This window comes from Arvicola amphibius, chromosome 2 (assembly GCF_903992535.2).
Source record: "Arvicola amphibius chromosome 2, mArvAmp1.2, whole genome shotgun sequence".
Taxonomy (NCBI): domain Eukaryota; kingdom Metazoa; phylum Chordata; class Mammalia; order Rodentia; family Cricetidae; genus Arvicola; species Arvicola amphibius.
The window spans coordinates 49,607,712-49,623,041 of NC_052048.2; positions in this window are offsets into that span (position 1 = coordinate 49,607,712).

A 15,330-nucleotide genomic window follows, 5' to 3' on the forward strand; every position below is an offset into this window, starting at 1 on the left:
TTGTGCAGTACAACTAAAATCTGTCTTGGAAGGAAATTTGTTCAGACACAGGATGTTTAAGGGTAAATGAGACAATGAGAGGTTCTAGGGGAGGTTCATCATTCCACACTGCATGAACCTCCAGGAAGTAAACAATGCAATGGCTGCTGTAGGAAGACCCTGAAACTGATCAGATTCATTATGCCCTTCCCTCCCCAAACTAAGCAGTGATGGCTGCCTGCAGAGAGACTCAAAGTGAGCTGCCAGGAAGAACGGGGAGCAAGCAACCTGCCTATAAGAGGAGACTCAAAGTAATGAACTACCTGAAAGGACACTCTCCAACAAGCTAAGGGGCCTCAGGTTGTGCACTATTCTCCAGATTTCCAGCTTTCATGACTTGTCACCCATGATGGAATGGACTTTGGTGGTACAGTTGTCAACTTTAATTTCTACTGCTATAAGTAACTCCTCACCCATATTTCTATAAGAAGCCCCAATATAACTCATTGAGTCATCAAGTTGGTCTTTGATGCTTCTGCACGTTAGTCTGTCGTTGGTTGTCATTTGGGGGTGAGTGAATATTTGTTACTGTCTTCCCAGAAAGAGTAGCACACAAGACTATACGGTCCATGTGTTTCCACTTAGTGCCTGGCATGCTGTTAGTTATCTTACACGCATCCTCCTGCACAGCTTGCTTCTTTAGCTACAGTGTTTGTACTTCCTCCTTGGCTGCCACAGGTAAATTAGTTCTCTGTAAATCCACACACAGGAGACATCTCTACCATTGATGGTTTTTACCTAAGTGCAATCATTTTGCAGGCATTTTTCTACAGCGGATTTTCTCATTCGTCATCAAATGCACATGGATGAGGCTATCTGATCTGCTTTGCTTCATTCTCCTTAATTAGATGTATGCTTCCAAAGACACTGCATTTATTCGGCTCTTTTCTTATTTTCTAACATCCAGGACCCCACAGTTTTCCCTTTGCCACCCTGTAAGGAGATGAACATTCTGGCAAGTGCTACCACACACTGAGATTTTATTTTAAAGGGAAAGATGTCCAGAAGTAGAACTAAGATGAAAGAGAATGTGTTTTCAAATACCAATTATTTACAAAGTCGCTTTTTAATGTCTAGACTTATAAACACTCCCAGCAGGAATGGATGAGTGTGTCTTCCTCCAAGCAGTTGACACTTTGGTAAGTGTTTGCCAGGCAGACTGGGTGAAAGAATGTGCTGACTGTCACTGGCTTCTGGAGTTCCCTTCTCTCATATATTCTTTGAATATTTTCCTATTAGATCATCTTTTATTTTCCTAATAATAGGGATTTTATAATATCATGGTTAGTGTCACTTTTTTCTCATTAAATTGTAGAAATTTTGTAATACTATATCCAAGGTTCACTTTTCACTTCCTGCCATTTTCTTCAGCTTTTCATTCGTCTTGATGTGGTTTACTACTCAAAATCTTTTTTATTTGATTTTTTAAATTGCACATATGGATGCATATATCCATGTAAACCCACATGTGAATGTAGGTTCCAGCAGAGTCCAGTAGAAGATATTGGTGGCACTACACATGATTGTCAATTGTCCAGTGTTGGTGTTGGGAACCAAGTGTGAGTCTGCTTTGCGAGCCATCTCTCCATCCCCAATGTGAAACCTTATTCACATTTTAAGACACTGTTGGTGTGTTATACCCCTGAGTTTTTATGTCAAGTTATTATTCTTTATTTGGAAGTCATGAAAATACTCTCCATGATATGATATATCACATGGTATGACATGTGATATACTTCTAGCATTGGGGAAACTGAGGCAAGAGGCTGTGAGTTCAAGGCCAACCTAAGCCATATAGTTAAACTTGGTGTCAAAACAACAAACAAGCAAACTGAATGTTCTAAATTTCCTTCTTGTATTTAAGATTATTGAAAGTAATATTTTATCTATCTAGAACTTATTTCTCTATACTACGTGAAGAGAGAGTCTAAGACTACTGTTTCTTTTGATGAGTGAACATTTGTGAAGACATTTTTTCTTTCTGATATAAGTTTTAGATATTTTGAATCTAATGGAAATGAAGAGTACCTTACTTTTTTCTTTCTCTACATGAAAAATCTAGGAAAGAATTTCTGCATTCCTAATTGACATTTTATTTAATTCATATATCCAATTTGAGGTGACTTATTTATATGATATATTTTGCTGTCTAAGCATGGAGTGCCTTTTCTGCCTTGTGGTCTAGTTTTATATACTTCAACAAGATTCAATAAAATATTATGCAATTATTAGAATGATATTTGCAAAGATTTGGAATGACATTGAAAAAAATCAAAACCCTAAAAGCAAAGAAATAAACGTGCATGGACAGCAGGATGCCAATTAAATTTCAGTGCACAGACAAAGATTGACAGAAAATAGTCTAAGACATTAACAATGTGTCATGTTTGCAAAGAAAGTTTGTGAACAATCTTCATGTCCATCTTAAAGTCTGTCGTTTCAAAATTGTTAAGATGGGCTCTACTCAAAGTTCAACTCCACAGGAAGAAAGTATATGTAATCTCTTCTCTTTTGCTTCCCCCAAAGGAATAGTAAAGTAGAAATCCTAGAATCTGTAGTGAAATATAAGTGGCACCTATTGCTGTGTGCCAGAGTCCCAGTTTGTCACAGAGGGACCCATAAATAAAAAACCAACTCTTATGACAAGGTGTTGGATGGCTTCAATCAAATTACATAGCACTCATATATGTAGAATGAGTCTTTCCTTGTAAAAGCAGATTTCTAAAATAAGCATGTTAGTTCAGTCTTCCAACACAAGCATTACACGGGGGGCTGTGGGAAGTAATGGCAATTAGCATGTGGGGCAGTTATGATTTTATTTCACATATAATAAATACCTCATGTGGAGATTTTGAAAGTGTTGTACCTGAAATCGTTAACTAGTCAAGAAGAAGCAGGAAACAATGCACGGTTAACTCAAAGAAAATCTCTGAGAATTCTCTAGAAAGTATTTTGATGAGGCCCAAATTGTCAATTGAAAATTGTTACTTCTGCTTAGCTCTACCAACGTCTTCTTTGTTGGTACATCTTCCAAATGTCTTCTTTTGATTCTTCTGAAGTATGAAGATGAAAGATTGAAGCAGTAGGCACTCAATAAATGTAGGCTGAAACTTTGCACTCTAAAAATGTCTTCCGCAGTCAGAATTTTTCCCCACCTTCTTATTCTGGAAATCTTATGACAATAAGGTGACAGATTGTTTTTTAAACGTCTGTAAACTCTGTTTCAAATGAATCTAAGATAGAGATAAAACCCAGAGGTTCATATCTGAGCTGCCCCAGACAGTTGATAATGGGAAGGAATAAAGAGAATTAAATAACGAGATTGCTGAGCACCCAGGAGTCACATAGGTCAGGCAGGCAAAGCCCATGGTCATCTACTTCCTGCAGATGAGAGCCTCGCTCTGGGTTGAGAAAATTATACCCTCTGTTAGCAAAACAAGGATAGAAGATGCTATAGGAACGCACTTGAGGCTGGAGTGTTTTACAGAACCAGATGATCTGCGTCTATTTCGATAACCACAGTGCTGTGCCAGGCTCCAGTCTTGCAGATATGGTCCCGTTGTCCCTCTGCAAACTGAGAGGACAGTGCCTCCATGCTGGGAATGCAGGACTTCTGCAGCTTGTCCCCCAACACACCAGCCTGGTGGCTGGCTGTGACATGACTCCAGGTCAAGTAATGCAAGGGTCAAGAGAAGAACTGACACAAGGCTATGGCATGAAAACTGTGACAAGGACAAATCTGATCCATGAGTACAGGCCATCACCATAAGGTGTGGGGAAGCAGAGTCAACAACCAAAATGGCCACTGCATCTTATAAAAGGGAGGCAGACTTTATCAGGAAATAGGAAAGTCTTACACAGAGACAAGAACATCATCAAACCCAAAGAGGTAAAATACGTAGTGAATGGACCAAAAAAAAGTGTGTGCCTGTCTTTTCCCTTCTGCCAAGATGCTCTGTATACATTTTACTCTCTTCTTCTCAAGCTGGACCCCTCATACATTGCATATACCAAAAATAAAAAAGAAGGTGGGGGAACTCAAAGAGTAAGACATTGTTGAACTCATTATATGAATCAGGCAAAGTGTTGTAGTTGGAAATACTGAAGAACAGAGCTAAATGAGCCCCAACAAAGTCCTTGTTCCCTAGCCAGAGGACACACAAGATGGAAATTTAATCAAGATAGACAATAAATTAATGGTGCATGTGTGAGTACTCTCTCTCTCTCTCTCTCTCTCTCTCTCTCTCTCTCACACACACACACACACACACACACACACACACACACACAAGCTATGGTCCTAATCCAAGCAAAGAGAAAGTGAAGTGAGAATTCTAAACTTCTACCTTCCCTAAGTCAGAATAAGAAACAACAGTATACCTACTGGGATATTGTCCCGGAAAAGAGTCAGAGTTTTCATCTCTGCTAGGTAACAACAAGGTGCCTTGCTACCCTATGAGTCAGTAGAGGCCATGGCTACACCAGTAACAAGACCTAGTCCATCTGGAGGGGCATCAGTAGACGTCTAGTAGGGCACTGAGAACCTTTTACTCAGAGGCAAGCATCCCCGGCCCAGCCTTGAATGTCACTAAACAGAATGGTACAGGGAGCACCTTGCACTTCAACCCACTCCTGCTATCAATAAGGAGTTCATTCTTCCACCAGCTGCTGAGTTGGCACCAGAAGAAAGTAGCTAAAAGACCTATGGGCTTATAATATCCTAAATATATGTTTCAATAAAATACCATTTACACCAAGGAGAAGAGAACTCCTGTCTTGACTCATAGGACTGTCAATAGATACAAAGATTGAGACAGCCAGAATCTGAAGAAACTTTAAAGCTGCCTTCATACAATTGCTTGAGCAAACAATTATGTATGTGACTACAGCAGTTTTTTTTTTTAATAAAAAGGCCTTCTCAGAGTAATAGGCTAAGAAAAACCAAATGGAAGAATTTGAACCGAGAAGCACTACAACTGAAATGGAAACCTCACTCAAAGCTCCAGGACAGGAAGCAGAGGGCCAGACGAGGTTAAGAAAACCTGATAAATAGGAAAGCAGAGCAAAAAAAGAGAGTCAGGGGTCAAGAGCATGTTGCACCACAATAAAATGTCTCATATGTATGTCATCAGAATCGTAAAAGGAGGAAAGAACATGAGGCTAAAAGGATCCCAAGAAATAACAATTCAATCACCAGATTCAGCAAAAATAGCAACATACAGAGTTTAGAAACATAAAAATGTTTCAAAAGAGAAGTTCAAAGAAATACCCTCATACAAATACACACAGATATATGCACAATTACATGCATACCAACACAGCATGTGTGTATAAATGGATAGACACACACACACAGACACATCCATACTCATATATACCTATAACCACACACACATTTATACATACAGAAATACACTCATACACATATAGACAGAGATATATGCACAATTACATACATACCAACACAATATGTATATAAATTGATAGGCTCACACATAGACACATTCGTACTCATATATGCCTATATTCACACAGAAATAGACACAGAGACACACCATATACATACACATATATACATACACACATATTACATGCACATATAAAAACAGCAGAGTCAAGCTTTCAGAAATCAAGGACATAGAAAAGCTTGAAACCAGAAAGAAGAAAACATCTTACCTGTAGGAGAGAAAGAATTCAAACAACAGAAAGTTCCTTCCAGCACTATTGAAAGACAACACAAACAAGACAATATTTTTAGACACTGAAGGAAGTGTTGAATTCCATATTCAATGGAGATCTCTGCTAGAAATGATTATGACACTAAGACATTCACAGATGAAAGATATCAAAACCCTAGTTTCATTAGGAGACCTGTTTTAAAACAGTTGGCTGAGGGAAGGATTTTCAATAGAGAAAAATTTAGAGAAAGGATCTTACGTTATCAAGAATGAAGGAAGAATAACAGAATAAATAAGTTAGGACAAGGCTTGTTCCTTGCAACAGTTTCTGAATTATGTTTGTCAGTTAAAAACCATACATCGGTGCTTAATATAGTTCTAAGTATAGGGAGAGAAGTACCAAGAAAATGAGGTCAAAAGCAAGCTTGAAAATGAGACGTTTGTACTTCACTTTAAGAGGAAAAAGACAAAAATAATAGTTTGTTAAAGTCGTGTACATAAAATATAATGACTAGAGTTACTTCTAAAATATGCAAAACAGATGTGTTAAATATATAAAGTTAACTTTGTCAAAATGTTATTCTTCTTCTTATTATTTGATTTTGTTTATCAATGACCCTCTAAGAGGGGTAAGAAAGAAAAGCTACAGAGTTACAAAGTGAGACTCTATCTTTAACAAAAAGTCTGAAGTAATGAGAACTGTCCTTATTAACAGACAATATAATTTTCTGCTTAGAAAATCATGAATATTCTATCCAAATATTTCTTAACTTAGTAAATTAAGACAGCAAGGCTACGGAATACCAGTTTACTATGTGAAAAAAACAATCGCTTTCTAACTACACATGATGCTTTTCCAATAATTGAAACCATAAAGTATAAAAACAATGTAATATTTGAGAGAGGATCTGGTATAACCCAAGATAGCTTTGAACTCACTATGCAACAGAGGATAATATTGAACTTCTGATCCTCCCACCACCACTACTAGAGTACTGGGGTTACTGCATGCACCACCGTTCTGGGTTTTTGCAGCTGATGCTGGTAATAGTACCACATGTACTCAGGCTTAAAACAAGGTATTACAAAAGTTTGTCCATCTAAACCACAATGAAAGTCAACAAAGATCAAAATCATAGGAAGATACATTGTGTTTATGGACTGAAAGACTTAGTGTTACCCCTCTAAATAAATGGCTTATAGATTCAACATAATCCCATTAACAATTTAGCAAGAGACTTTGTGGATATTGACAGTGATGTTAAATTTGCTCCAGCAAAGCAAACCACCTAGGCTGGCATTGCAGTACTCAGCCCTGTAATGTCAGGGCTCAGCACAGGGCTATAAGGATCTAGCAGCGTAGTGTTGGTGAGAGAAAAAAAAACACAAGGAGCAATAGGGCTTAACTAAGTGTTTTTGAGATTGCCAAACAAAGATAGTCTAGATGATAAAGGCACAAAAGGGATTCAGAGAAAGCGGAGAATGACCCAGCAAATGCTGATGGAAGATGGATACCTGCCTGTGTGCTCACAAATAAAGTGAGAGGCGGGCCTGACTTCACAAATCAACCGAAATGCATGATGCACCTACGTGGAAAGTTTAAGTTTATGGACCTCAAGAGAGAAATATTAGCTGGTCCAATGTAACTGTGGGTTTGAATAGAAGACCCCCCCAAAAAAAAAAACAGTCAATGGGGAAAACTTGAAAAATAAATCTTACTATTAAAATTATAAATGACTACTCTGAAAAAAATTTAAAGAACATAAATTTCAGATTTGAGAAATATTTGCAGAAAATGTAGCTGGTGGGATACTTGGAGCCAGTGTATGTATATACTGTAAATATGCTTAAAGCTAACAACAAGGTATCATTCCAGTTTTAACACAGGCAAGCATTAATTTGACACCTCAATTAAAAATACACACAGAAATCTAACGAAATGATTAAAAGATAGCAAACATTTTATATTGAAGAAATGCAAGCTAAACAGTAAGAAATGCTGCACATATACTTAGAATGGCTAACATCAAAAGACAACAAAGGGAAGGAAAAAAAGTTCAAAGATGTGATCATATTTTCACTACTTAGGATTGGGGAACCACAGGGGCTCCACTTCGCTCCCCAGGGGAATGCAGAATGGCACGGTCACTCTGAAAAAACAGTTTGGCAATTTCTTGCAAAATTGAAAACAATCTTAGCATTTGATCCAGCAATTCTATTTAAAGGCATTTATCTGACTGATTTTAAAGGTGATGTTCACACAAGAGCTTGCATATCACTTTGTAAAGATATATCTAGTTATAATTGCTGGAACATACAAACTGCCAAGATGCTTTTCAATAGATGATCAGGTCAATAAATGGCCCTGCATCCAGCCTACAGGGTATCAGTAGGTAACAGAATGACATGAGCTATTTTGTTCAAAGTAAAAGACATAGAAGAACTCTAAACTGATGTTGTTAAGTAAATAAAGCCATTGAAAAAAGGCTACACACTGGATGATTCCAATTTTAACACACTTTAGGAAAAAGAAAAATTACTCAAAAGATTAGAGTTGGTCAGGTTTGTGGGAAAAGGCAGGGAGGGTGGAAAAGATGGAGAACAAGAAGTTTTGAGGCTGGTAAAACCACTCTGCAAGATACTGTAGTGGTGGAGATAGGATACACTAATTTTCAAAATCTGTCAAATTTAACAACACAAAGAAAGAACCGTATTATATGCAAATTTAAATATCTAAGAGGTCAGAAGATCTATGAATACATGGAGAGTGGGACACAGCAGTTTGGGGCAGAGTTTCCACACACAAAATCACCCCACTGAAGGAAGTGGGGTCAAGTAAGTCTGGGCATGCATGGACAGTCAGGTTGATCAGCACTTGCTAAAGTTTCACCTCACGATAACGGTTCTGTTCAACATATGCATCTATAATATAAACCCTGCACCCGAGGCTCAGGGAATGTCCTATAATACAGGGCAGAAAGATCCTAAGAGCCAGAGGACCAGGGCAGGGATGTCTGCTGCAAGATTACATCTTCTATTTGACGACAAAGATGCACCCGGAAAATCCCCACAGTATGGTTGCCTAAACAAAACTTAAATATGACAGTGTCAAGGTATTATGCCATGGATAGATGAATTCTCATGGGAATTTTTTCCTAGGAGAACTATAGTCAATTGACTGGGAAAGGGGGAATTTGTGTTCTCCAGGACTGAGAAACTGATAGGCTGGCTAATTCCAAGAAGTAAGCCTTAAGTATGTATGAGCAACACTAAATAATCTCAATCGGCTGTATTATAAAGGGTATATACACATATATGTAACAAGTCTAATTATAGAAGAAGAGGTCATGAATTTGAATAGCAGTGAGTGAGACATGGGAGGACTTAGAGGAGGAAAGGGTATGGGAGAGTAGTATAAGCACACTAGTCATAGATGAAATTCTTAGAAAATAAATGTAAAAGATAACAATTCTTATACTCTATTAATCTTACAGGAATTAACAGTTAAGTAAATAGGTGGCAAATAACGGAAGTCTGAACTTTCCCTGTTGCAAGGGGAGTTCAGAAGTAAGGGAGGATATATGCGGCAATGTGTTACAGGAATTCTGCTACCAGTCCGCCATCCAATTGAAAAGAGCGTTTTTGTTGAGAGGCTGGTTTTACATTGGGGATGGACACGACCAAGAGCAGGGCCGGAGCAAGGGAGAGCGGGCATTTGGAGCTAGGAGTAAGCAATGCGGGTGTGGTAGCTTGCGATTCTGCTCAGGTTCCCCATTAGTTCTTCGATATTTGTGCACAAATTTTGTTTTATTTCCATTCCTTTCCTTTCCTTTCCCTTTCCCTTTTCTTTTCTTTTCTAATCTGTAGACCAGGCTAGCCTTAAACTCATGATCCTCCTGCCTCTGCTTCTTTGAGCAAATTCTATCAGTGTGTGCCACCCCAACTGGCTTTGTATCTTATTAAACAGTAAAAAAAATCATTTTACAGTAATGAATTAGAGTTGGAGACATCGTTAGGAATGCACAATCCATGCTAAGTTTAACGTAGGTAGAGATAATTTCATACAGAATTACTTATACACATGGACTCATACAAGAGTTAGTGTATGTACAGTCTATCAGCTGTTAATACCTGGAAACATCTTAATTGTATTGCACAATAGTAACTTTCAAATCTCAGTTCTTGCTATCATATGATAACCAGGGAATCTTGGGAAACTATTTAATTCTATGACAATGACAAAAAATACATCAGAAAAGTCTGGAACATCTTATGAAGCCAGAAATAAAGGAACTGATCAAAAGCAAAGATAAAATCTGACGGAGAATTCACGTGAAGGAGGCATGTCAGAAGACACGGGGGCTGAGTGTAAAAGTTCCCATAAGAAAACAAGAAAGCAAAGCAATACCAGATTGAAGTCCAAATATGAAGTAACTGCCCATGAGCTCAGGCTACGAGAGAGAAACAATTGAACAAGTAACCACATGGAGACGAGATGAGTCTCTCTTAGAGTCAAATTCCAAGTACCTTAACAACTATGTCCTCCTCGGGAAGGAGGGCCGTAGCTGTAGCTCCCGTTCTGTGCTCTATGCACTTTCTCTTCTTTTCTGAGAGCTCGCTATGTACAGTAAGTTAAAGGAGTGATGTTCTTCTGCAGAAACCTGGGTGAAGAGCAACATGTGTGTGCATGTATGTTCTTGTTCGTTTGTGTGTACATGACAAGCTCAAATGTTCATGTCCAGGTGGGTGCACATGCGTGTCCACAGGCTTTTGATAGTCAGTGGCTGACCTTAGGGGTCTTCTTCACATTTGTTCTTTGAATTTTGAGATGATATCTTACCCTGGCCTAAGGCTCACTAATTTGGTTAGGCCAGCTGATTAGTGAAACCTTAGGGATCCCTACTTGCTGTCTTCTCCCCGTCTCCAGAATTAGAAGCCTACGCTAGCACTCCTGGCTTGTATGAGTACTGAGCATGACATGAGGTCCTCATGTCTGCACGATGACCATTGTACCCGCCAACCTACTGCTGCAGACACACACCAACATTTTGGTTATCAGGATTCTGAACAGGAGACTTCTATGGTTTTCTTTCCAAATTCCACAACTCTAGGCTAATAATGAGAAAAGCAGCAGTTTAAATATCATGGATATTTTATTTTAAAATGTCCAGCACCATTATACTGGTGTCTTTTGCATTGTTTTGGCCTTTAAATCCCTAACAGAAACACTGTGAAGTTGCAAAGGAGTTGAGAGAAGGCTGAGAACCAGAAGCAGGGCTGGGGCACTTTCGAAAGCCGTCCTTAGTGCCTACTTCTAGCAACAAGACCCTACCTCCTACCAAACATTCAAAACACAAGTTTGTGCAGGGTACTTCAGTTTCAAGCCACCACAGTGATCAAACAAACAAATGAAAAGAAAAGATTAAAAAACAGTTAGCCAAGAGAATCCAAAGGTATAGAGGTGTAGTGGCCTGAAGCAGATCTTGAAACAACATACACACACACACACACACACACACACACACACACACACGTGTGTGTGTGTGTGTGTGTCATAAGCTGAGGAAAACTAAATAAAACATGGACTTAAATCTCATAGTTTATAATGTGAGCTTATAAATTGTGACAAATGCCACAAGACTGAAAGATGCTTGTGACAGGAAAACCAGGTATGTAATATACAGAACCACTTCCTCTGAAAAAAGGATAAATATGGAAATTCTATAAAATGATGGCAACTGTGCTCTGGAAAGGTCTAACTGAAGACATAGAGCAAACAAACGTAGGAATTATGCATAGAGCAGAAAACACAGGCTACATGCTCTGCAAGAAACATGGCCGAAGTAAATAGCAGGTGAGAGAAATGAGAATCTCCCCAGATAAGACCTCAAGAAGATTAAAAGCATGTAAACATTTTAGTTTTTTTTAAAAAGTACCCAAGCTAAGCAGGAAATAACCTTGACATTTTTCATGTCATTTTATATTAAATGTTTTTTAAAATCAAAATTATCAACAAATATATGATCAATGGTCAGTCTTCTCATACATACACTCATGCACACATACACAAACACATAGTAATAACAGAATTAAGAGTACAAGCTCTAAAAGAACTGATTAATTACATATGTTAAAGACCACTGGAATAGATATTCTGAAACACTGTTAATGATATAACACATTAAAATGATTATTTTAGAAAACCATATAGCAAACACCAAGGCAGACTTGTACTGACATTAAAATGTATATCCCAGCAGAAATGCTCACATACATGATCCAGGGAATCTGCTCTCCAGGCATCTATAGGAAGCTAAGTCCACATTTGGAAGACCCATAACAATCATCTTACAACACACACACACACACACACACACACACACACACACATGCACGCACACGCACACACGCAGAGGCAGAGACAGAGACAGACAGAGACAGAGACAGAGAAGAGAGAAACACAAAGTGGAGAAGGCAGAGGTACAGAGAGAGGTAGGTGTTTGTTGTATGTACATAAACATGGGTGCATTCACCTGTGCACCCACAGACAGAGACAAGAATTGGACCCTGGTGGTCTTCCTCTACTGCTCTTGGTCAGCTAGGCTGGCTGGTCATGAGGCTCTCAGGATCCTCTTGCCTCTGCCCCAGCAATTCTGGGGTTACAGGCATGTGTAGTATTGTCCAGGTTTTACATGAATTTTTAGGATTTGAACTAAGTCCTCAGGCTTACAGAGTAGATCCTCTTATACATTGAGCCATGTTCCCAGCTCTATAATGTTTTATTTAAATACTATGTACCATTCAGACCAGTAAGTAACAAGAATATTTTAATCTTCACATCTCTATACCTTAACTTTTTATAAAAGCTACAGAATAGGAAAACCATATTGTAGGCAAGGAAACAGGAGTGCTTCGTGCTTATACACACACACACATACACACAATTATGATTTGCTATTGAGCTTATCAAAAGGTTAGCAGAGCTTTCTTCATAAAATCCCATAAATCTCCCTTAAATAGATAAATAGTGGAGAGGAAATGAGAGGGAGAACAAAGAAGGGGTAAGTACATACAGGTTAACGAAATGCTTATAGTTTGGAAACAACACATAATAACCTGTATATATGTTTCCTATCATTTGTGTCCTAAAGCAGGGGTAAGGAACCAACAGCAGTGCCCTTGCATGGCCAGCTGGGCCATTTGTCTTAGCACTGTGCCATGACCACAATGCCTTCCTCCCCCTTCTCAACTCTTCTTTGGAATTTACTCTAGTTCTTTCCTCGTCCAGTCCCCTTCGTCACCATTGCAGTCATTTATATTATACCCACTTCTCGTACACTGCTCCATCAGACTGCCTGGAGTGCAGTCTTCATCCCGGAGATTCCTGGGCTCCACCTCAGGCCTTACAGCCACAGTATCAGTGGGAACGGACTGTTGGAACGGTATCTTGTCCGCTTTCTCGGGTAGCTACTTCTCACACTATATTCTCAGCCCCATGGCTGAATCTCCCAAACACACCTGCCACTCTAGTAGCTGCTGGAGGAATGAGATCAGGGACAGTTGAAAAAGATGGTGGTCGGGATCTTCAGAATTCCCTGGGCCAGAGTCAGGCAGCTTTACTTACAACTAGTATCCACAAAGACGTTCAGTAACCTGGAGAAAGGACACCCTATGTGTACACAAAAGAGTGTGCACACACGCTCCTGCATATACATGTGCGCATTTTTATCTGTCCAAGTCCATGTGGCATGTAAGTGATCTTCTGCTTTCCATGCCCCCATTTAAAACAGGCTAGTTGCCTGCCTCTTTCTCTTTTATGCTTAGCATTCCATGAAATATTTCTCTTAATAGTATGCCCTGCTTCTCAAGGAAAATGTACAAACATTTTCACTCTGTTGTGAACCTCATAAACTGATCTGCCATCCCTACATAGCCATCAAAGTCAAGGGAAGGCATACTAAGGGTTCAATAAGGGTGGGATGACACGCTCTGCAACCCTTTGCATGATTTCTTATGTAAGACTGATTCTTGTTGAGAAATTGGGTCCTCTGTGTGTCATCTATTAGATGAATTACTTTATAAGGTTTGATCTTGGGCATAATCTATTAGGTCAGTTGATTTCTAATTTTCCTATGGTTTATACAAAGCAATCCACATTTGTACTCACCCTCTAAGAATCAATTCAAATGATTTCTCTCCCCATGAAGAGTCTCTGGCTTCTTTAATCATATTTAAAGAATTGTTTCCTTTTGCTACCATGTTTTACAAGCATCCCACATCAAATTGTGAAGATAGTTTGCATATTGATACTGCCTTTTAGAGAATGGCCAAAGGGTAAACATTCATTTGAGGAAGCCCAGGCATATGAGGTACATTCAAATGATTGCATAAATCAAATTCCAGAACAGGATTCAGTCCGCTGCTCCAGCTAATTCTATACTATCTCAGAACATCTTAGTAAAAGTGTTATCCGTTTTTAAATTTGTCTTCTATTTTTGGCTTTATTCGCTGGCTTTTCTGATCTTCATTTTTGGTGGAAATGTTAAAGGGATGGATGTTGCCTGCTGCCGAGATCATGTTGAAAAAGGCACTATATTGAGGTGCAGTTTGAAACGTGACAGCATATGTAAATGTGTTGGTGATGCTAAAAATACGTGGATAAATGATACATGGCATCCGCAGAGTATGCACAACTCTGTATTTATATAGTACCTACATGTAGACAGTAGGAGTCTATTTATGCATTTGCCAAGAAAGGGAGAAGTGTCTACATATGTCTCGTAAATCTGGATCCGGGCTCATGCCCAATGCAGATGCTGCAGAGAGGCGAGTGGGGAAAGGGGCTTGCTGCTCTGGGAGCAGGCTGTCTGTCAGATCATTTCCCCAAATAGGATTCTGGAAACATGAACAAAACGATAGCCTACAGACAACAAGAATGTATCTAAAAAAACTGGGGGAAAAAGTCTTTTCTAGAGTGTCTCGGCAGCATGCGTAACTTCTTAGAATTTTTGGAAAATGAATTCTAGAAATGTCATGCAGCATCTTTTATTTAGCCAGCATATTAAAAGAGCCACAATTTCCCCAGCACCTAGGTAGTCCCTGTTCTACTTAGACCTTGCATATAACTAGGATAATGACTCATGAGGAGACTTCTGTAGTTTTTAGATAAAGAGCCATCTGTGCTTAAGGGCTGTGTCCTCATAGCCAGAAATCCCAGCATTACAGCCCCAGCTTCATGATTGACACAAGGTTTGGGTATTTCTCCTTTGAGTGAAATAGGGCTTACTTCTTCATTCAGAGGTAAATTAGATATATAATGATTTTATATCCTTGTTCTAAAACATGAATGTATAATTCTAAAGCAGCTTAGCAGTTAAAAAGTCCTCCAAAAATCTGAATGTTTTGCATTCATACTATGGTGTTTGGTCATGTCTCACTCTAAGGAGTCTTAGATTGTTGCATCTTATTCAATGATTAAGCATTTATCTTATGGCATTCACAAAAATAAATCAAATTGCATTTCTAGCTTCAAACTCTACCTCCAGATTTATTTTTAAATTTCAAATTTGTGTCAGAAATGTGTTAAGTGAATATTTGCTGGCAGAGGTATCAG